General features: G+C 40.5%; 1 long non-coding RNA gene across 1 annotated transcript; it reads left to right on the forward strand.

Moving 5' to 3' along the window:
* The first annotated feature begins 1,117 nt into the window (after positions 1-1,117).
* On the forward strand, positions 1,118-23,177 carry LOC146785700 (uncharacterized). The gene is made up of 17 exons (XR_014970768.1): positions 1,118-1,274; positions 2,526-2,648; positions 3,866-4,017; positions 5,269-5,391; positions 6,643-6,764; positions 8,016-8,138; positions 9,390-9,511; positions 10,763-10,883; positions 12,135-12,257; positions 13,475-13,627; positions 14,877-14,998; positions 16,250-16,370; positions 17,588-17,739; positions 18,991-19,112; positions 20,364-20,486; positions 21,738-21,859; positions 23,111-23,177. It is a non-coding gene; the product is annotated as an uncharacterized LOC146785700 (long non-coding RNA).
* The last annotated feature ends 886 nt before the right edge of the window (positions 23,178-24,063 follow it).

Here is a 24,063-nt window from a genome sequence, read left to right on the forward strand (position 1 = left end):
CTGTCAAGCTGAAAGTAATATGGATCACATTGTGTTGGTCATAATAATTCATAAAAGCCCGGCTGTCTCCAACGCTACTAAAGCCTGCTTTAGATCCTGGAACTAGCAATGTTCCATTCGAGCAAATTGCTGCCTTTGAGGCTGAAATGTACTACCTCATTTCAGAACGAGCGTGTTACATTCTCACGGAAGGAAGCTCATTTCACCTCTTCTCCTGCACTCCCTATGTTGGACTCTGATACTCAAGATGGATTGTTAAGGATAATCTGTTTATGTATCGCCATCCGACTTTCAAAAAGGCCCCAGTGCTTTGAGTGGTTCAGAGTCCTTTACCATTCCCCCTCCTACTTGCCTTGTAGTCATGAATACAGATAGTAACCTACTGCATAACTTCTGATCTCATCCTCCTGTGTGGTCAGCTGCCACAAGGACAATTGGTCCAGTGGTGCGCTGACATCATAAAGCTAATCAGATGTTGTCTGACATGAGGGCCACTCTGTTGCCTAGCAAGCTGACATCATAAAGCTAAAGCAAGATGTTGTCGGACATGAGGGCCACTCTGTTGGCTAACAAGCAGTCGGATACATTGATGTTGGTAACTAAATGAGTAGCAGGGTGGACAGGATGTCCAACTGAAAACTAAGATGAAAGAAATTAGGAAAGTTTTTGAGACTTCTCGTTTTGTATCAACGTACGTTTGAGGATAAGAGTCATCTTCACCATTTCTGAAGTGGTGGGAATTGGCTAAAATGGAGATGGTCATTATGCTATTCATAGTTTTTATTATTCCCATGAACTGTGGCATAACCCTTACTCTCAACTTATCAGCTGGCTTAATTGCTACTGGTGTACCATATCCTAAAACAAAAGAAGTGAGAATGGTTCACTGCCACTTGGCTGGCAAAAACATCTATTGATCTATGTCCTAATGTACGCGCTACAGTTGTTTAGAGAGTTTTAGCAAATGAGGCAAGGGATGCAGAGAAGTATGCGAGGATAAAAAGCTAAAATTGAGATTTGATTTTCTAATGAGCTGTTGATTTACACAATAAAAGACTCCATAGTATTGATCTGTTTACCCTTTATAAAAATCAAGATTTTTTTGTATCGCTTATAGAAAATGTGCTAACAGTGGACTTTTCCATCTGCAGATTATACTGAATGACCACCGGTGGCAGTGTTTCACAACCGAGTTTCTCTGAATTGCCGAGACTGAAGGAAAAAAAAAAAATTGAAGTCTTCCGGCATACGGCATCATTTTACCAATTTATATGGTAAGTAAAACTCCCAATCATTCCTTTAGGCATTAAAAAGTTCACAGCATCAGCATGTCCTCACTAGCTTGTAGTGGGAGACTGTGCCTGAATAGAATTTCTGTCAAGCTGAAAGTAATATGGATCACATTGTGTTGGTCATAATAATTCATAAAAGCCCGGCTGTCTCCAACGCTACTAAAGCCTGCTTTAGATCCTGGAACTAGCAATGTTCCATTCGAGCAAATTGCTGCCTTTGAGGCTGAAATGTACTACCTCATTTCAGAACGAGCGTGTTACATTCTCATGGAAGGAAGCTCATTTCACCTCTTCTCCTGCACTCCCTATGTTGGACTCTGATTCTCAAGATGGATTGTTAAGGATAATCTGTTTATGTATCTCCATCCGACTTTCAAAAAGGCCCCAGTGCTTTGAGTGGTTCAGAGTCCTTTACCATTCCCCCTCCTACTTGCCTTGTAGTCATGAATACAGATAGTAACCTACTGCATAACTTCTGATCTCATCCTCCTGTGTGGTCAGCTGCCACAAGGACAATTTGTCCAGTGGTGCGCTGACATCATAAAGCTAATCAGATGTTGTCTGACATGAGGGCCACTCTGTTGCCTAGCAAGCTGACATCATAAAGCTAAAGCAAGATGTTGTCGGACATGAGGGCCACTCTGTTGGCTAACAAGCAGTCGGATACATTGATGTTGGTAACTAAATGAGTAGCAGGGTGGACAGGATGTCCAACTGAAAACTAAGATGAAAGAAATTAGGAAAGTTTTTGAGACTTCTCGTTTTGTATCAACGTACGTTTGAGGATAAGAGTCATCTTCACCATTTCTGAAGTGGTGGGAATTGGCTAAAATGGAGATGGTCATTATGCTATTCATAGTTTTTATTATTCCCATGAACTGTGGCATAACCCTTACTCTCAACTTATCAGCTGGCTTAATTGCTACTGGTGTACCATATCCTAAAACAAAAGAAGTGAGAATGGTTCACTGCCACTTGGCTGGCAAAAACATCTATTGATCTATGTCCTAATGTACGCGCTACAGTTGTTTAGAGAGTTTTAGCAAATGAGGCAAGGGATGCAGAGAAGTATGCGAGGATAAAAAGCTAAAATTGAGATTTGATTTTCTAATGAGCTGTTGATTTACACAATAAAAGACTCCATAGTATTGATCTGTTTACCCTTTATAAAAATCAAGATTTTTTTGTATCGCTTATAGAAAATGTGCTAACAGTGGACTTTTCCATCTGCAGATTATACTGAATGACCACCAGTGGCAGTGTTTCACAACCGAGTTTCTCTGAATTGCCGAGACTGAAGAAAAAAAAAAAAATTGAAGTCTTCCGGCATACGGCATCATTTTACCAATTTATATGGTAAGTAAAACTCCCAATCATTCCTTTAGGCATTAAAAAGTTCACAGCATCAGCATGTCCTCACTAGCTTGTAGTGGGAGACTGTGCCTGAATAGAATTTCTGTCAAGCTGAAAGTAATATGGATCACATTGTGTTGGTCATAATAATTCATAAAAGCCCGGCTGTCTCCAACGCTACTAAAGCCTGCTTTAGATCCTGGAACTAGCAATGTTCCATTCGAGCAAATTGCTGCCTTTGAGGCTGAAATGTACTACCTCATTTCAGAACGAGCGTGTTACATTCTCACGGAAGGAAGCTCATTTCACCTCTTCTCCTGCACTCCCTATGTTGGACTCTGATACTCAAGATGGATTGTTAAGGATAATCTGTTTATGTATCTCCATCCGACTTTCAAAAAGGCCCCAGTGCTTTGAGTGGTTCAGAGTCCTTTACCATTCCCCCTCCTACTTGCCTTGTAGTCATGAATACAGATAGTAACCTACTGCATAACTTCTGATGTCATCCTCCTGTGTGGTCAGCTGCCACAAGGACAATTGGTCCAGTGGTGCGCTGACATCATGAAGCTAATCAGATGTTGTCTGACATGAGGGCCACTCTGTTGCCTAGCAAGCTGACATCATAAAGCTAAAGCAAGATGTTGTCGGACATGAGGGCCACTCTGTTGGCTAACAAGCAGTAGGATACATTGATGTTGGTAACTAAATGAGTAGCAGGGTGGACAGGATGTCCAACTGAAAACTAAGATGAAAGAAATTAGGAAAGTTTTTGAGACTTCTCGTTTTGTATCAACGTACGTTTGAGGATAAGAGTCATCTTCACCATTTCTGAAGTGGTGGGAATTGGCTAAAATGGAGATGGTCATTATGCTATTCATAGTTTTTATTATTCCCATGAACTGTGGCATAACCCTTACTCTCAACTTATCAGCTGGCTTAATTGCTACTGGTGTACCATATCCTAAAACAAAAGAAGTGAGAATGGTTCACTGCCACTAGGCTGGCAAAAACATCTATTGATCTATGTCCTAATGTACGCGCTACAGTTGTTTAGAGAGTTTTAGCAAATGAGGCAAGGGATGCAGAGAAGTATGCGAGGATAAAAAGCTAAAATTGAGATTTGATTTTCTAATGAGCTGTTGATTTACACAATAAAAGACTCCATAGTATTGATCTGTTTACCCATTATAAAAATCAAGATTTTTTTGTATTGCTTATAGAAAATGTGCCAACAGTGGACTTTTCCATCTGCTGATTATACTGAATGACCACCGGTGGCAGTGTTTCACAACAGTTTCTCTGAATTGCCGAGACTGAAGGAAAAAAAAAAGGAAGTCTTCCGGCATACGGCATCATTTTACCAATTTATATGGTAAGTAAAACTCCCAATCATTCCTTTAGGCATTAAAAAGTTCACAGCATCAGCATGTCCTCACTAGCTTGTAGTGGGAGACTGTGCCTGAATAGAATTTCTGTCAAGCTGAAAGTAATATGGATCACATTGTGTTGGTCATAATAATTCATAAAAGCCCGGCTGTCTCCAACGTTACTAAAGCCTGCTTTAGATCCTGGAACTAGCAATGTTCCATTCGAGCAAATTGCTGCCTTTGAGGCTGAAATGTACTACCTCATTTCAGAACGAGCGTGTTACATTCTCACGGAAGGAAGCTCATTTCACCTCTTCTCCTGCACTCCGTATGTTGGACTCTGATACTCAAGATGGATTGTTAAGGATAATCTGTTTATGTATCTCCATCCGACTTTCAAAAAGGCCCCAGTGCTTTGAGTGGTTCAGAGTCCTTTACCATTCCCCCTCCTACTTGCCTTGTAGTCATGAATACAGATAGTAACCTACTGCATAACTTCTGATGTCATCCTCCTGTGTGGTCAGCTGCCACAAGGACAATTGGTCCAGTGGTGCGCTGACATCATAAAGCTAATCAGATGTTGTCTGACATGAGGGCCACTCTGTTGCCTAGCAAGCTGACATCATAAAGCTAAAGCAAGATGTTGTCGGACATGAGGGCCACTCTGTTGGCTAACAAGCAGTAGGATACATTGATGTTGGTAACTAAATGAGTAGCAGGGTGGACAGGATGTCCAACTGAAAACTAAGATGAAAGAAATTAGGAAAGTTTTTGAGACTTGTCATTTTGTATCAACGTACGTTTGAGGATAAGAGTCATCTTCACCATTTCTGAAGTGGTGGGAATTGGCTAAAATGGAGATGGTCATTATGCTATTCATAGTTTTTATTATTCCCATGAACTGTGGCATAACCCTTACTCTCAACTTATCAGCTGGCTTAATTGCTACTGGTGTACCATATCCTAAAACAAAAGAAGTGAGAATGGTTCACTGCCACTTGGCTGGCAAAAACATCTATTGATCTATGTCCTAATGTACGCGCTACAGTTGTTTAGAGAGTTTTAGCAAATGAGGCAAGGGATGCAGAGAAGTATGCGAGGATAAAAAGCTAAAATTGAGATTTGATTTTCTAATGAGCTGTTGATTTACACAATAAAAGACTCCATAGTATTGATCTGTTTACCCTTTATAAAAATCAAGATTTTTTTGTATCGCTTATAGAAAATGTGCTAACAGTGGACTTTTCCATCTGCAGATTATACTGAATGACCACCGGTGGCAGTGTTTCACAACCGAGTTTCTCTGAATTGCCGAGACTGAAGGAAAAAAAAAAAAAGGAAGTCTTCCGGCATACGGCATCATTTTACCAATTTATATGGTAAGTAAAACTCCCAATCATTCCTTTAGGCATTAAAAAGTTCACAGCATCAGCATGTCCTCACTAGCTTGTAGTGGGAGACTGTGCCTGAATAGAATTTCTGTCAAGCTGAAAGTAATATGGATCACATTGTGTTGGTCATAATAATTCATAAAAGCCCGGCTGTCTCCAACGCTACTAAAGCCTGCTTTAGATCCTGGAACTAGCAATGTTCCATTCGAGCAAATTGCTGCCTTTGAGGCTGAAATGTACTACCTCATTTCAGAACGAGCGTGTTACATTCTCACGGAAGGAAGCTCATTTCACCTCTTCTCCTGCACTCCCTATGTTGGACTCTGATACTCAAGATGGATTGTTAAGGATAATCTGTTTATGTATCTCCATCCGACTTTCAAAAAGGCCCCAGTGCTTTGAGTGGTTCAGAGTCCTTTACCATTCCCCCTCCTACTTGCCTTGTAGTCATGAATACAGATAGTAACCTACTGCATAACTTCTGATCTCATCCTCCTGTGTGGTCAGCTGCCACAAGGACAATTGGTCCAGTGGTGCGCTGACATCATAAAGCTAATCAGATGTTGTCTGACATGAGGGCCACTCTGTTGCCTAGCAAGCTGACATCATAAAGCTAAAGCAAGATGTTGTCGGACATGAGGGCCACTCTGTTGGCTAACAAGCAGTAGGATACATTGATGTTGGTAACTAAATGAGTAGCAGGGTGGACAGGATGTCCAACTGAAAACTAAGATGAAAGAAATTAGGAAAGTTTTTGAGACTTGTCATTTTGTATCAACGTACGTTTGAGGATAAGAGTCATCTTCACCATTTCTGAAGTGGTGGGAATTGGCTAAAATGGAGATGGTCATTATGCTATTCATAGTTTTTATTATTCCCATGAACTGTGGCATAACCCTTACTCTCAACTTATCAGCTGGCTTAATTGCTACTGGTGTACCATATCCTAAAACAAAAGAAGTGAGAATGGTTCACTGCCACTTGGCTGGCAAAAACATCTATTGATCTATGTCCTAATGTACGCGCTACAGTTGTTTAGAGAGTTTTAGCAAATGAGGCAAGGGATGCAGAGAAGTATGCGAGGATAAAAAGCTAAAATTGAGATTTGATTTTCTAATGAGCTGTTGATTTACACAATAAAAGACTCCATAGTATTGATCTGTTTACCCTTTATAAAAATCAAGATTTTTTTGTATCGCTTATAGAAAATGTGCTAACAGTGGACTTTTCCATCTGCAGATTATACTGAATGACCACCGGTGGCAGTGTTTCACAACCGAGTTTCTCTGAATTGCCGAGACTGAAGGAAAAAAAAAAATTGAAGTCTTCCGGCATACGGCATCATTTTACCAATTTATATGGTAAGTAAAACTCCCAATCATTCCTTTAGGCATTAAAAAGTTCACAGCATCAGCATGTCCTCACTAGCTTGTAGTGGGAGACTGTGCCTGAATAGAATTTCTGTCAAGCTGAAAGTAATATGGATCACATTGTGTTGGTCATAATAATTCATAAAAGCCCGGCTGTCTCCAACGCTACTAAAGCCTGCTTTAGATCCTGGAACTAGCAATGTTCCATTCGAGCAAATTGCTGCCTTTGAGGCTGAAATGTACTACCTCATTTCAGAACGAGCGTGTTACATTCTCATGGAAGGAAGCTCATTTCACCTCTTCTCCTGCACTCCCTATGTTGGCCTCTGATACTCAAGATGGATTGTTAAGGATAATCTGTTTATGTATCTCCATCCGACTTTCAAAAAGGCCCCAGTGCTTTGAGTGGTTCAGAGTCCTTTACCATTCCCCCTCCTACTTGCCTTGTAGTCATGAATACAGATAGTAACCTACTGCATAACTTCTGATCTCATCCTCCTGTGTGGTCAGCTGCCACAAGGACAATTGGTCCAGTGGTGCGCTGACATCATAAAGCTAATCAGATGTTGTCTGACATGAGGGCCACTCTGTTGCCTAGCAAGCTGACATCATAAAGCTAAAGCAAGATGTTGTCGGACATGAGGGCCACTCTGTTGGCTAACAAGCAGTAGGATACATTGATGTTGGTAACTAAATGAGTAGCAGGGTGGACAGGATGTCCAACTGAAAACTAAGATGAAAGAAATTAGGAAAGTTTTTGAGACTTGTCATTTTGTATCAACGTACGTTTGAGGATAAGAGTCATCTTCACCATTTCTGAAGTGGTGGGAATTGGCTAAAATGGAGATGGTCATTATGCTATTCATAGTTTTTATTATTCCCATGAACTGTGGCATAACCCTAACTCTCAAATTATCAGCTGGCTTAATTGCTACTGGTGTACCATATCCTAAAACAAAAGAAGTGAGAATGGTTCACTGCCACTTGGCTGGCAAAAACATCTATTGATCTATGTCCTAATGTACGCGCTACAGTTGTTTAGAGAGTTTTAGCAAATGAGGCAAGGGATGCAGAGAAGTATGCGAGGATAAAAAGCTAAAATTGAGATTTGATTTTCTAATGAGCTGTTGATTTACACAATAAAAGACTCCATAGTATTGATCTGTTTACCCATTATAAAAATCAAGATTTTTTTGTATCGCTTATAGAAAATGTGCTAACAGTGGACTTTTCCATCTGCAGATTATACTGAATGACCACCGGTGGCAGTGTTTCACAACCGAGTTTCTCTGAATTGCCGAGACTGAAGGAAAAAAAAAAAAAGGAAGTCTTCCGGCATACGGCATCATTTTACCAATTTATATGGTAAGTAAAACTCCCAATCATTCCTTTAGGCATTAAAAAGTTCACAGCATCAGCATGTCCTCACTAGCTTGTAGTGGGAGACTGTGCCTGAATAGAATTTCTGTCAAGCTGAAAGTAATATGGATCACATTGTGTTGGTCATAATAATTCATAAAAGCCCGGCTGTCTCCAACGCTACTAAAGCCTGCTTTAGATCCTGGAACTAGCAATGTTCCATTCGAGCAAATTGCTGCCTTTGAGGCTGAAATGTACTACCTCATTTCAGAACGAGCGTGTTACATTCTCACGGAAGGAAGCTCATTTCACCTCTTCTCCTGCACTCCCTATGTTGGACTCTGATACTCAAGATGGATTGTTAAGGATAATCTGTTTATGTATCTCCATCCGACTTTCAAAAAGGCCCCAGTGCTTTGAGTGGTTCAGAGTCCTTTACCATTCCCCCTCCTACTTGCCTTGTAGTCATGAATACAGATAGTAACCTACTGCATAACTTCTGATCTCATCCTCCTGTGTGGTCAGCTGCCACAAGGACAATTGGTCCAGTGGTGCGCTGACATCATAAAGCTAATCAGATGTTGTCTGACATGAGGGCCACTCTGTTGCCTAGCAAGCTGACATCATAAAGCTAAAGCAAGATGTTGTCGGACATGAGGGCCACTCTGTTGGCTAACAAGCAGTAGGATACATTGATGTTGGTAACTAAATGAGTAGCAGGGTGGACAGGATGTCCAACTGAAAACTAAGATGAAAGAAATTAGGAAAGTTTTTGAGACTTGTCATTTTGTATCAACGTACGTTTGAGGATAAGAGTCATCTTCACCATTTCTGAAGTGGTGGGAATTGGCTAAAATGGAGATGGTCATTATGCTATTCATAGTTTTTATTATTCCCATGAACTGTGGCATAACCCTTACTCTCAACTTATCAGCTGGCTTAATTGCTACTGGTGTACCATATCCTAAAACAAAAGAAGTGAGAATGGTTCACTGCCACTTGGCTGGCAAAAACATCTATTGATCTATGTCCTAATGTACGCGCTACAGTTGTTTAGAGAGTTTTAGCAAATGAGGCAAGGGATGCAGAGAAGTATGCGAGGATAAAAAGCTAAAATTGAGATTTGATTTTCTAATGAGCTGTTGATTTACACAATAAAAGACTCCATAGTATTGATCTGTTTACCCTTTATAAAAATCAAGATTTTTTTGTATCGCTTATAGAAAATGTGCTAACAGTGGACTTTTCCATCTGCAGATTATACTGAATGACCACCGGTGGCAGTGTTTCACAACCGAGTTTCTCTGAATTGCCGAGACTGAAGGAAAAAAAAAAATTGAAGTCTTCCGGCATACGGCATCATTTTACCAATTTATATGGTAAGTAAAACTCCCAATCATTCCTTTAGGCATTAAAAAGTTCACAGCATCAGCATGTCCTCACTAGCTTGTAGTGGGAGACTGTGCCTGAATAGAATTTCTGTCAAGCTGAAAGTAATATGGATCACATTGTGTTGGTCATAATAATTCATAAAAGCCCGGCTGTCTCCAACGCTACTAAAGCCTGCTTTAGATCCTGGAACTAGCAATGTTCCATTCGAGCAAATTGCTGCCTTTGAGGCTGAAATGTACTACCTCATTTCAGAACGAGCGTGTTACATTCTCATGGAAGGAAGCTCATTTCACCTCTTCTCCTGCACTCCCTATGTTGGACTCTGATACTCAAGATGGATTGTTAAGGATAATCTGTTTATGTATCTCCATCCGACTTTCAAAAAGGCCCCAGTGCTTTGAGTGGTTCAGAGTCCTTTACCATTCCCCCTCCTACTTGCCTTGTAGTCATGAATACAGATAGTAACCTACTGCATAACTTCTGATCTCATCCTCCTGTGTGGTCAGCTGCCACAAGGACAATTGGTCCAGTGGTGCGCTGACATCATAAAGCTAATCAGATGTTGTCTGACATGAGGGCCACTCTGTTGCCTAGCAAGCTGACATCATAAAGCTAAAGCAAGATGTTGTCGGACATGAGGGCCACTCTGTTGGCTAACAAGCAGTAGGATACATTGATGTTGGTAACTAAATGAGTAGCAGGGTGGACAGGATGTCCAACTGAAAACTAAGATGAAAGAAATTAGGAAAGTTTTTGAGACTTGTCATTTTGTATCAACGTACGTTTGAGGATAAGAGTCATCTTCACCATTTCTGAAGTGGTGGGAATTGGCTAAAATGGAGATGGTCATTATGCTATTCATAGTTTTTATTATTCCCATGAACTGTGGCATAACCCTAACTCTCAAATTATCAGCTGGCTTAATTGCTACTGGTGTACCATATCCTAAAACAAAAGAAGTGAGAATGGTTCACTGCCACTTGGCTGGCAAAAACATCTATTGATCTATGTCCTAATGTACGCGCTACAGTTGTTTAGAGAGTTTTAGCAAATGAGGCAAGGGATGCAGAGAAGTATGCGAGGATAAAAAGCTAAAATTGAGATTTGATTTTCTAATGAGCTGTTGATTTACACAATAAAAGACTCCATAGTATTGATCTGTTTACCCATTATAAAAATCAAGATTTTTTTGTATTGCTTATAGAAAATGTGCTAACAGTGGACTTTTCCATCTGCAGATTATACTGAATGACCACCGGTGGCAGTGTTTCACAACCGAGTTTCTCTGAATTGCCGAGACTGAAGAAAAAAAAAAATGGAAGTCTTCCGGCATACGGCATCATTTTACCAATTTATATGGTAAGTAAAACTCCCAATCATTCCTTTAGGCATTAAAAAATTCACAGCATCAGCATGTCCTCACTAGCTTGTAGTGGGAGACTGTGCCTGAATAGAATTTCTGTCAAGCTGAAAGTAATATGGATCACATTGTGTTGGTCATAATAATTCATAAAAGCCCGGCTGTCTCCAACGCTACTAAAGCCTGCTTTAGATCCTGGAACTAGCAATGTTCCATTCGAGCAAATTGCTGCCTTTGAGGCTGAAATGTACTACCTCATTTCAGAACGAGCGTGTTACATTCTCACGGAAGGAAGCTCATTTCACCTCTTCTCCTGCACTCCGTATGTTGGACTCTGATACTCAAGATGGATTGTTAAGGATAATCTGTTTATGTATCTCCATCCGACTTTCAAAAAGGCCCCAGTGCTTTGAGTGGTTCAGAGTCCTTTACCATTCCCCCTCCTACTTGCCTTGTAGTCATGAATACAGATAGTAACCTACTGCATAACTTCTGATGTCATCCTCCTGTGTGGTCAGCTGCCACAAGGACAATTGGTCCAGTGGTGCGCTGACATCATAAAGCTAATCAGATGTTGTCTGACATGAGGGCCACTCTGTTGCCTAGCAAGCTGACATCATAAAGCTAAAGCAAGATGTTGTCGGACATGAGGGCCACTCTGTTGGCTAACAAGCAGTAGGATACATTGATGTTGGTAACTAAATGAGTAGCAGGGTGGACAGGATGTCCAACTGAAAACTAAGATGAAAGAAATTAGGAAAGTTTTTGAGACTTGTCATTTTGTATCAACGTACGTTTGAGGATAAGAGTCATCTTCACCATTTCTGAAGTGGTGGGAATTGGCTAAAATGGAGATGGTCATTATGCTATTCATAGTTTTTATTATTCCCATGAACTGTGGCATAACCCTTACTCTCAACTTATCAGCTGGCTTAATTGCTACTGGTGTACCATATCCTAAAACAAAAGAAGTGAGAATGGTTCACTGCCACTTGGCTGGCAAAAACATCTATTGATCTATGTCCTAATGTACGCGCTACAGTTGTTTAGAGAGTTTTAGCAAATGAGGCAAGGGATGCAGAGAAGTATGCGAGGATAAAAAGCTAAAATTGAGATTTGATTTTCTAATGAGCTGTTGATTTACACAATAAAAGACTCCATAGTATTGATCTGTTTACCCTTTATAAAAATCAAGATTTTTTTGTATCGCTTATAGAAAATGTGCTAACAGTGGACTTTTCCATCTGCAGATTATACTGAATGACCACCGGTGGCAGTGTTTCACAACCGAGTTTCTCTGAATTGCCGAGACTGAAGGAAAAAAAAAAAATTGAAGTCTTCCGGCATACGGCATCATTTTACCAATTTATATGGTAAGTAAAACTCCCAATCATTCCTTTAGGCATTAAAAAGTTCACAGCATCAGCATGTCCTCACTAGCTTGTAGTGGGAGACTGTGCCTGAATAGAATTTCTGTCAAGCTGAAAGTAATATGGATCACATTGTGTTGGTCATAATAATTCATAAAAGCCCGGCTGTTTCCAACGCTACTAAAGCCTGCTTTAGATCCTGGAACTAGCAATGTTCCATTCGAGCAAATTGCTGCCTTTGAGGCTGAAATGTACTACCTCATTTCAGAACGAGCGTGTTACATTCTCACGGAAGGAAGCTCATTTCACCTCTTCTCCTGCACTCCCTATGTTGGACTCTGATACTCAAGATGGATTGTTAAGGATAATCTGTTTATGTATCTCCATCCGACTTTCAAAAAGGCCCCAGTGCTTTGAGTGGTTCAGAGTCCTTTACCATTCCCCCTCCTACTTGCCTTGTAGTCATGAATACAGATAGTAACCTACTGCATAACTTCTGATGTCATCCTCCTGTGTGGTCAGCTGCCACAAGGACAATTGGTCCAGTGGTGCGCTGACATCATAAAGCTAATCAGATGTTGTCTGACATGAGGGCCACTCTGTTGCCTAGCAAGCTGACATCATAAAGCTAAAGCAAGATGTTGTCGGACATGAGGGCCACTCTGTTGGCTAACAAGCAGTAGGATACATTGATGTTGGTAACTAAATGAGTAGCAGGGTGGACAGGATGTCCAACTGAAAACTAAGATGAAAGAAATTAGGAAAGTTTTTGAGACTTCTCGTTTTGTATCAACGTACGTTTGAGGATAAGAGTCATCTTCACCATTTCTGAAGTGGTGGGAATTGGCTAAAATGGAGATGGTCATTATGCTATTCATAGTTTTTATTATTCCCATGAACTGTGGCATAACCCTTACTCTCAACTTATCAGCTGGCTTAATTGCTACTGGTGTACCATATCCTAAAACAAAAGAAGTGAGAATGGTTCACTGCCACTAGGCTGGCAAAAACATCTATTGATCTATGTCCTAATGTACGCGCTACAGTTGTTTAGAGAGTTTTAGCAAATGAGGCAAGGGATGCAGAGAAGTATGCGAGGATAAAAAGCTAAAATTGAGATTTGATTTTCTAATGAGCTGTTGATTTACACAATAAAAGACTCCATAGTATTGATCTGTTTACCCATTATAAAAATCAAGATTTTTTTGTATTGCTTATAGAAAATGTGCCAACAGTGGACTTTTCCATCTGCTGATTATACTGAATGACCACCGGTGGCAGTGTTTCACAACAGTTTCTCTGAATTGCCGAGACTGAAGGAAAAAAAAAAAGGAAGTCTTCCGGCATACGGCATCATTTTACCAATTTATATGGTAAGTAAAACTCCCAATCATTCCTTTAGGCATTAAAAAGTTCACAGCATCAGCATGTCCTCACTAGCTTGTAGTGGGAGACTGTGCCTGAATAGAATTTCTGTCAAGCTGAAAGTAATATGGATCACATTGTGTTGGTCATAATAATTCATAAAAGCCCGGCTGTCTCCAACGTTACTAAAGCCTGCTTTAGGTCCTGGAACTAGCAATGTTCCATTCGAGCAAATTGCTGCCTTTGAGGCTGAAATGTACTACCTCATTTCAGAACGAGCGTGTTACATTCTCACGGAAGGAAGCTCATTTCACCTCTTCTCCTGCACTCCGTATGTTGGACTCTGATACTCAAGATGGATTGTTAAGGATAATCTGTTTATGTATCTCCATCCGACTTTCAAAAAGGCCCCAGTGCTTTGAGTGGTTCAGAGTCCTTTACCATTCCCCCTCCTACTTGCCTTGTAGTCATGAATACAGATAGTAACCTACTGCATAACTTCTGATGTCATCCTCCTGTGTGGTCAGCTGCCACAAGGACAATTGGTCCAGTGGTGCGCTGACATCATAAAGCTAATCAGATGTTGTCTGACATGAGGGCCACTCTGTTGCCTAGCAAGCTGACATCATAAAGCTAAAGCAAGATGTTGTCGGACATGAGGGCCACTCTGTTGGCTAACAAGCAGTAGGATACATTGATGTTGGTAACTAAATGAGTAGCAGGGTGGACAGGATGTCCAACTGAAAACTAAGATGAAAGAAATTAGGAAAGTTTTTGAGACTTGTCGTTTTGTATCAACGTACGTTTGAGGATAAGTCATCTTCACCATTTCTGAAGTGGTGGGAATTGGCTAAAATGGAGATGGTCATTATGCTATTCATAGTTTTTATTATTCCCATGAACTGTGGCATAACCCTTACTCTCAACTTATCAGCTGGCTTAATTGCTACTGGTGTACCATATCCTAAAACAAAAGAAGTGAGAATGGTTCACTGCCACTTGGCTGGCAAAAACATCTATTGATCTATGTCCTAATGTACGCGCTACAGTTGTTTAGAGAGTTTTAGCAAATGAGGCAAGGGATGCAGAGAAGTATGCGAGGATAAAAAGCTAAAATTGAGATTTGATTTTCTAATGAGCTGTTGATTTACACAATAAAAGACTCCATAGTATTGATCTGTTTACCCTTTATAAAAATCAAGATTTTTTTGTATCGCTTATAGAAAATGTGCTAACAGTGGACTTTTCCATCTGCAGATTATACTGAATGACCACCGGTGGCAGTGTTTCACAACCGAGTTTCTCTGAATTGCCGAGACTGAAGGAAAAAAAAAAATTGAAGTCTTCCGGCATACGGCATCATTTTACCAATTTATATGGTAAGTAAAACTCCCAATCATTCCTTTAGGCATTAAAAAGTTCACAGCATCAGCATGTCCTCACTAGCTTGTAGTGGGAGACTGTGCCTGAATAGAATTTCTGTCAAGCTGAAAGTAATATGGATCACATTGTGTTGGTCATAATAATTCATAAAAGCCCGGCTGTCTCCAACGCTACTAAAGCCTGCTTTAGATCCTGGAACTAGCAATGTTCCATTCGAGCAAATTGCTGCCTTTGAGGCTGAAATGTACTACCTCATTTCAGAACGAGCGTGTTACATTCTCATGGAAGGAAGCTCATTTCACCTCTTCTCCTGCACTCCCTATGTTGGACTCTGATACTCAAGATGGATTGTTAAGGATAATCTGTTTATGTATCTCCATCCGACTTTCAAAAAGGCCCCAGTGCTTTGAGTGGTTCAGAGTCCTTTACCATTCCCCCTCCTACTTGCCTTGTAGTCATGAATACAGATAGTAACCTACTGCATAACTTCTGATCTCATCCTCCTGTGTGGTCAGCTGCCACAAGGACAATTGGTCCAGTGGTGCGCTGACATCATAAAGCTAATCAGATGTTGTCTGACATGAGGGCCACTCTGTTGCCTAGCAAGCTGACATCATAAAGCTAAAGCAAGATGTTGTCGGACATGAGGGCCACTCTGTTGGCTAACAAGCAGTAGGATACATCGATGTTGGTAACTAAATGAGTAGCAGGGTGGACAGGATGTCCAACTGAAAACTAAGATGAAAGAAATTAGGAAAGTTTTTGAGACTTGTCATTTTGTATCAACGTACGTTTGAGGATAAGAGTCATCTTCACCATTTCTGAAGTGGTGGGAATTGGCTAAAATGGAGATGGTCATTATGCTATTCATAGTTTTTATTATTCCCATGAACTGTGGCATAACCCTAACTCTCAAATTATCAGCTGGCTTAATTGCTACTGGTGTACCATATCCTAAAACAAAAGAAGTGAGAATGGTTCACTGCCACTTGGCTGGCAAAAACATCTATTGATCTATGTCCTAATGTACGCGCTACAGTTGTTTAGAGAGTTTTAGCAAATGAGGCAAGGGATGCAGAGAAGTATGCGAGGATAAAAAGCTAAAATTGAGATTTGATTTTCTAATGAGCTGTTGATTTACACAATAAAAGACTCCATAGTATTGATCTGTTTACCCATTATAAAAATCAAGATTTTTTTGTATTGCTTATAGAAAATGTGCTAACAGTGGACTTTTCCATCTGTAGATTATACTGAATGACCACCGGTGGCAGTGTTTCACAACCGAGTTTCTCTGAATTGCCGAGACTGAAGAAAAAAAAAAATGGAAGTCTTCCGGCATACGGCATCATTTTACCAATTTATATGGTAAGTAAAACTCCCAATCATTCCTTTAGGCATTAAAAAATTCACAGCATCAGCATGTCCTCACTAGCTTGTAGTGGGAGACTGTGCCTGAATAGAATTTCTGTCAAGCTGAAAGTAATATGGATCACATTGTGTTGGTCATAATAATTCATAAAAGCCCGGCTGTCTCCAACGCTACTAAAGCCTGCTTTAGATCCTGGAACTAGCAATGTTCCATTCGAGCAAATTGCTGCCTTTGAGGCTGAAATGTACTACCTCATTTCAGAACGAGCGTGTTACATTCTCACGGAAGGAAGCTCATTTCACCTCTTCTCCTGCACTCCGTATGTTGGACTCTGATACTCAAGATGGATTGTTAAGGATAATCTGTTTATGTATCTCCATCCGACTTTCAAAAAGGCCCCAGTGCTTTGAGTGGTTCAGAGTCCTTTACCATTCCCCCTCCTACTTGCCTTGTAGTCATGAATACAGATAGTAACCTACTGCATAACTTCTGATGTCATCCTCCTGTGTGGTCAGCTGCCACAAGGACAATTGGTCCAGTGGTGCGCTGACATCATAAAGCTAATCAGATGTTGTCTGACATGAGGGCCACTCTGTTGCCTAGCAAGCTGACATCATAAAGCTAAAGCAAGATGTTGTCGGACATGAGGGCCACTCTGTTGGCTAACAAGCAGTAGGATACATTGATGTTGGTAACTAAATGAGTAGCAGGGTGGACAGGATGTCCAACTGAAAACTAAGATGAAAGAAATTAGGAAAGTTTTTGAGACTTGTCATTTTGTATCAACGTACGTTTGAGGATAAGAGTCATCTTCACCATTTCTGAAGTGGTGGGAATTGGCTAAAATGGAGATGGTCATTATGCTATTCATAGTTTTTATTATTCCCATGAACTGTGGCATAACCCTTACTCTCAACTTATCAGCTGGCTTAATTGCTACTGGTGTACCATATCCTAAAACAAAAGAAGTGAGAATGGTTCACTGCCACTTGGCTGGCAAAAACATCTATTGATCTATGTCCTAATGTACGCGCTACAGTTGTTTAGAGAGTTTTAGCAAATGAGGCAAGGGATGCAGAGAAGTATGCGAGGATAAAAAGCTAAAATTGAGATTTGATTTTCTAATGAGCTGTTGATTTACACAATAAAAGACTCCATAGTATTGATCTGTTTACCCATTATAAAAATCAAGATTTTTTTGTATTGCTTATAGAAAATGTGCCAACAGTGGACTTTTCCATCTGCTGATTATACTGAATGACCACCGGTGGCAGTGTTTCACAACAGTTTCTCTGAATTGCCGAGACTGAAGGAAAAAAAAAAGGAAGTCTTCCGGCATACGGCATCATTTTACCAATTTATATGGTAAGTAAAACTCCCAATCATTCCTTTAGGCATTAAAAAGTTCACAGCATCAGCATGTCCTCACTAGCTTGTAGTGGGAGACTGTGCCTGAATAGAATTTCTGTCAAGCTGAAAGTAATATGGATCACATTGTGTTGGTCATAATAATTCATAAAAGCCCGGCTGTCTCCAACGCTACTAAAGCCTGCTTTAGATCCTGGAACTAGCAATGTTCCATTCGAGCAAATTGCTGCCTTTGAGGCTGAAATGTACTACCTCATTTCAGAACGAGCGTGTTACATTCTCACGGAAGGAAGCTCATTTCACCTCTTCTCCTGCACTCCCTATGTTGGACTCTGATACTCAAGATGGATTGTTAAGGATAATCTGTTTATGTATCTCCATCCGACTTTCAAAAAGGCCCCAGTGCTTTGAGTGGTTCAGAGTCCTTTACCATTCCCCCTCCTACTTGCCTTGTAGTCATGAATACAGATAGTAACCTACTGCATAACTTCTGATCTCATCCTCCTGTGTGGTCAGCTGCCACAAGGACAATTGGTCCAGTGGTGCGCTGACATCATAAAGCTAATCAGATGTTGTCTGACATGAGGGCCACTCTGTTGCCTAGCAAGCTGACATCATAAAGCTAAAGCAAGATGTTGTCGGACATGAGGGCCACTCTGTTGGCTAACAAGCAGTAGGATACATTGATGTTGGTAACTAAATGAGTAGCAGGGTGGACAGGATGTCCAACTGAAAACTAAGATGAAAGAAATTAGGAAAGTTTTTGAGACTTGTCATTTTGTATCAACGTACGTTTGAGGATAAGAGTCATCTTCACCATTTCTGAAGTGGTGGGAATTGGCTAAAATGGAGATGGTCATTATGCTATTCATAGTTTTTATTATTCCCATGAACTGTGGCATAACCCTTACTCTCAACTTATCAGCTGGCTTAATTGCTACTGGTGTACCATATCCTAAAACAAAAGAAGTGAGAATGGTTCACTGCCACTTGGCTGGCAAAAACATCTATTGATCTATGTCCTAATGTACGCGCTACAGTTGTTTAGAGAGTTTTAGCAAATGAGGCAAGGGATGCAGAGAAGTATGCGAGGATAAAAAGCTAAAATTGAGATTTGATTTTCTAATGAGCTGTTGATTTACACAATAAAAGACTCCATAGTATTGATCTGTTTACCCTTTATAAAAATCAAGATTTTTTTGTATCGCTTATAGAAAATGTGCTAACAGTGGACTTTTCCATCTGCAGATTATACTGAATGACCACCGGTGGCAGTGTTTCACAACCGAGTTTCTCTGAATTGCCGAGACTGAAGGAAAAAAAAAAATTGAAGTCTTCCGGCATACGGCATCATTTTACCAATTTATATGGTAAGTAAAACTCCCAATCATTCCTTTAGGCATTAAAAAGTTCACAGCATCAGCATGTCCTCACTAGCTTGTAGTGGGAGACTGTGCCTGAATAGAATTTCTGTCAAGCTGAAAGTAATATGGATCACATTGTGTTGGTCATAATAATTCATAAAAGCCCGGCTGTCTCCAACGCTACTAAAGCCTGCTTTAGATCCTGGAACTAGCAATGTTCCATTCGAGCAAATTGCTGCCTTTGAGGCTGAAATGTACTACCTCATTTCAGAACGAGCGTGTTACATTCTCATGGAAGGAAGCTCATTTCACCTCTTCTCCTGCACTCCCTATGTTGGACTCTGATACTCAAGATGGATTGTTAAGGATAATCTGTTTATGTATCTCCATCCGACTTTCAAAAAGGCCCCAGTGCTTTGAGTGGTTCAGAGTCCTTTACCATTCCCCCTCCTACTTGCCTTGTAGTCATGAATACAGATAGTAACCTACTGCATAACTTCTGATCTCATCCTCCTGTGTGGTCAGCTGCCACAAGGACAATTGGTCCAGTGGTGCGCTGACATCATAAAGCTAATCAGATGTTGTCTGACATGAGGGCCACTCTGTTGCCTAGCAAGCTGACATCATAAAGCTAAAGCAAGATGTTGTCGGACATGAGGGCCACTCTGTTGGCTAACAAGCAGTAGGATACATCGATGTTGGTAACTAAATGAGTAGCAGGGTGGACAGGATGTCCAACTGAAAACTAAGATGAAAGAAATTAGGAAAGTTTTTGAGACTTGTCATTTTGTATCAACGTACGTTTGAGGATAAGAGTCATCTTCACCATTTCTGAAGTGGTGGGAATTGGCTAAAATGGAGATGGTCATTATGCTATTCATAGTTTTTATTATTCCCATGAACTGTGGCATAACCCTAACTCTCAAATTATCAGCTGGCTTAATTGCTACTGGTGTACCATATCCTAAAACAAAAGAAGTGAGAATGGTTCACTGCCACTTGGCTGGCAAAAACATCTATTGATCTATGTCCTAATGTACGCGCTACAGTTGTTTAGAGAGTTTTAGCAAATGAGGCAAGGGATGCAGAGAAGTATGCGAGGATAAAAAGCTAAAATTGAGATTTGATTTTCTAATGAGCTGTTGATTTACACAATAAAAGACTCCATAGTATTGATCTGTTTACCCATTATAAAAATCAAGATTTTTTTGTATCGCTTATAGAAAATGTGCTAACAGTGGACTTTTCCATCTGCAGATTATACTGAATGACCACCGGTGGCAGTGTTTCACAACCGAGTTTCTCTGAATTGCCGAGACTGAAGGAAAAAAAAAAAAAGGAAGTCTTCCGGCATACGGCATCATTTTACCAATTTATATGGTAAGTAAAACTCCCAATCATTCCTTTAGGCATTAAAAAGTTCACAGCATCAGCATGTCCTCACTAGCTTGTAGTGGGAGACTGTGCCTGAATAGAATTTCTGTCAAGCTGAAAGTAATATGGATCACATTGTGTTGGTCATAATAATTCATAAAAGCCCGGCTGTCTCCAACGCTACTAAAGCCTGCTTTAGATCCTGGAACTAGCAATGTTCCATTCGAGCAAATTGCTGCCTTTGAGGCTGAAATGTACTACCTCATTTCAGAACGAGCGTGTTACATTCTCACGGAAGGAAGCTCATTTCACCTCTTCTCCTGCACTCCCTATGTTGGACTCTGATACTCAAGATGGATTGTTAAGGATAATCTGTTTATGTATCTCCATCCGACTTTCAAAAAGGCCCCAGTGCTTTGAGTGGTTCAGAGTCCTTTACCATTCCCCCTCCTACTTGCCTTGTAGTCATGAATACAGATAGTAACCTACTGCATAACTTCTGATCTCATCCTCCTGTGTGGTCAGCTGCCACAAGGACAATTGGTCCAGTGGTGCGCTGACATCATAAAGCTAATCAGATGTTGTCTGACATGAGGGCCACTCTGTTGCCTAGCAAGCTGACATCATAAAGCTAAAGCAAGATGTTGTCGGACATGAGGGCCACTCTGTTGGCTAACAAGCAGTAGGATACATTGATGTTGGTAACTAAATGAGTAGCAGGGTGGACAGGATGTCCAACTGAAAACTAAGATGAAAGAAATTAGGAAAGTTTTTGAGACTTGTCATTTTGTATCAACGTACGTTTGAGGATAAGAGTCATCTTCACCATTTCTGAAGTGGTGGGAATTGGCTAAAATGGAGATGGTCATTATGCTATTCATAGTTTTTATTATTCCCATGAACTGTGGCATAACCCTTACTCTCAACTTATCAGCTGGCTTAATTGCTACTGGTGTACCATATCCTAAAACAAAAGAAGTGAGAATGGTTCACTGCCACTTGGCTGGCAAAAACATCTATTGATCTATGTCCTAATGTACGCGCTACAGTTGTTTAGAGAGTTTTAGCAAATGAGGCAAGGGATGCAGAGAAGTATGCGAGGATAAAAAGCTAAAATTGAGATTTGATTTTCTAATGAGCTGTTGATTTACACAATAAAAGACTCCATAGTATTGATCTGTTTACCCTTTATAAAAATCAAGATTTTTTTGTATCGCTTATAGAAAATGTGCTAACAGTGGACTTTTCCATCTGCAGATTATACTGAATGACCACCGGTGGCAGTGTTTCACAACCGAGTTTCTCTGAATTGCCGAGACTGAAGGAAAAAAAAAAATTGAAGTCTTCCGGCATACGGCATCATTTTACCAATTTATATGGTAAGTAAAACTCCCAATCATTCCTTTAGGCATTAAAAAGTTCACAGCATCAGCATGTCCTCACTAGCTTGTAGTGGGAGACTGTGCCTGAATAGAATTTCTGTCAAGCTGAAAGTAATATGGATCACATTGTGTTGGTCATAATAATTCATAAAAGCCCGGCTGTCTCCAACGCTACTAAAGCCTGCTTTAGATCCTGGAACTAGCAATGTTCCATTCGAGCAAATTGCTGCCTTTGAGGCTGAAATGTACTACCTCATTTCAGAACGAGCGTGTTACATTCTCATGGAAGGAAGCTCATTTCACCTCTTCTCCTGCACTCCCTATGTTGGACTCTGATACTCAAGATGGATTGTTAAGGATAATCTGTTTATGTATCTCCATCCGACTTTCAAAAAGGCCCCAGTGCTTTGAGTGGTTCAGAGTCCTTTACCATTCCCCCTCCTACTTGCCTTGTAGTCATGAATACAGATAGTAACCTACTGCATAACTTCTGATCTCATCCTCCTGTGTGGTCAGCTGCCACAAGGACAATTGGTCCAGTGGTGCGCTGACATCATAAAGCTAATCAGATGTTGTCTGACATGAGGGCCACTCTGTTGCCTAGCAAGCTGACATCATAAAGCTAAAGCAAGATGTTGTCGGACATGAGGGCCACTCTGTTGGCTAACAAGCAGTAGGATACATTGATGTTGGTAACTAAATGAGTAGCAGGGTGGACAGGATGTCCAACTGAAAACTAAGATGAAAGAAATTAGGAAAGTTTTTGAGACTTGTCATTTTGTATCAACGTACGTTTGAGGATAAGAGTCATCTTCACCATTTCTGAAGTGGTGGGAATTGGCTAAAATGGAGATGGTCATTATGCTATTCATAGTTTTTATTATTCCCATGAACTGTGGCATAACCCTAACTCTCAAATTATCAGCTGGCTTAATTGCTACTGGTGTACCATATCCTAAAACAAAAGAAGTGAGAATGGTTCACTGCCACTTGGCTGGCAAAAACATCTATTGATCTATGTCCTAATGTACGCGCTACAGTTGTTTAGAGAGTTTTAGCAAATGAGGCAAGGGATGCAGAGAAGTATGCGAGGATAAAAAGCTAAAATTGAGATTTGATTTTCTAATGAGCTGTTGATTTACACAATAAAAGACTCCATAGTATTGATCTGTTTACCCATTATAAAAATCAAGATTTTTTTGTATTGCTTATAGAAAATGTGCTAACAGTGGACTTTTCCATCTGCAGATTATACTGAATGACCACCGGTGGCAGTGTTTCACAACCGAGTTTCTCTGAATTGCCGAGACTGAAGAAAAAAAAAAATGGAAGTCTTCCGGCATACGGCATCATTTTACCAATTTATATGGTAAGTAAAACTCCCAATCATTCCTTTAGGCATTAAAAAATTCACAGCATCAGCATGTCCTCACTAGCTTGTAGTGGGAGACTGTGCCTGAATAGAATTTCTGTCAAGCTGAAAGTAATATGGATCACATTGTGTTGGTCATAATAATTCATAAAAGCCCGGCTGTCTCCAACGCTACTAAAGCCTGCTTTAGATCCTGGAACCAGCAATGTTCCATTCGAGCAAATTGCTGCCTTTGAGGCTGAAATGTACTACCTCATTTCAGAACGAGCGTGTTACATTCTCACGGAAGGAAGCTCATTTCACCTCTTCTCCTGCACTCCGTATGTTGGACTCTGATACTCAAGATGGATTGTTAAGGATAATCTGTTTATGTATCTCCATCCGACTTTCAAAAAGGCCCCAGTGCTTTGAGTGGTTCAGAGTCCTTTACCATTCCCCCTCCTACTTGCCTTGTAGTCATGAATACAGATAGTAACCTACTGCATAACTTCTGATGTCATCCTCCTGTGTGGTCAGCTGCCACAAGGACAATTGGTCCAGTGGTGCGCTGACATCATAAAGCTAATCAGATGTTGTCTGACATGAGGGCCACTCTGTTGCCTAGCAAGCTGACATCATAAAGCTAAAGCAAGATGTTGTCGGACATGAGGGCCACTCTGTTGGCTAACAAGCAGTAGGATACATTGATGTTGGTAACTAAATGAGTAGCAGGGTGGACAGGATGTCCAACTGAAAACTAAGATGAAAGAAATTAGGAAAGTTTTTGAGACTTGTCATTTTGTATCAACGTACGTTTGAGGATAAGAGTCATCTTCACCATTTCTGAAGT

Source organism: Triturus cristatus, chromosome 11 (assembly GCF_964204655.1).
Source record: "Triturus cristatus chromosome 11, aTriCri1.1, whole genome shotgun sequence".
Taxonomy (NCBI): Eukaryota; Metazoa; Chordata; class Amphibia; order Caudata; family Salamandridae; genus Triturus; species Triturus cristatus.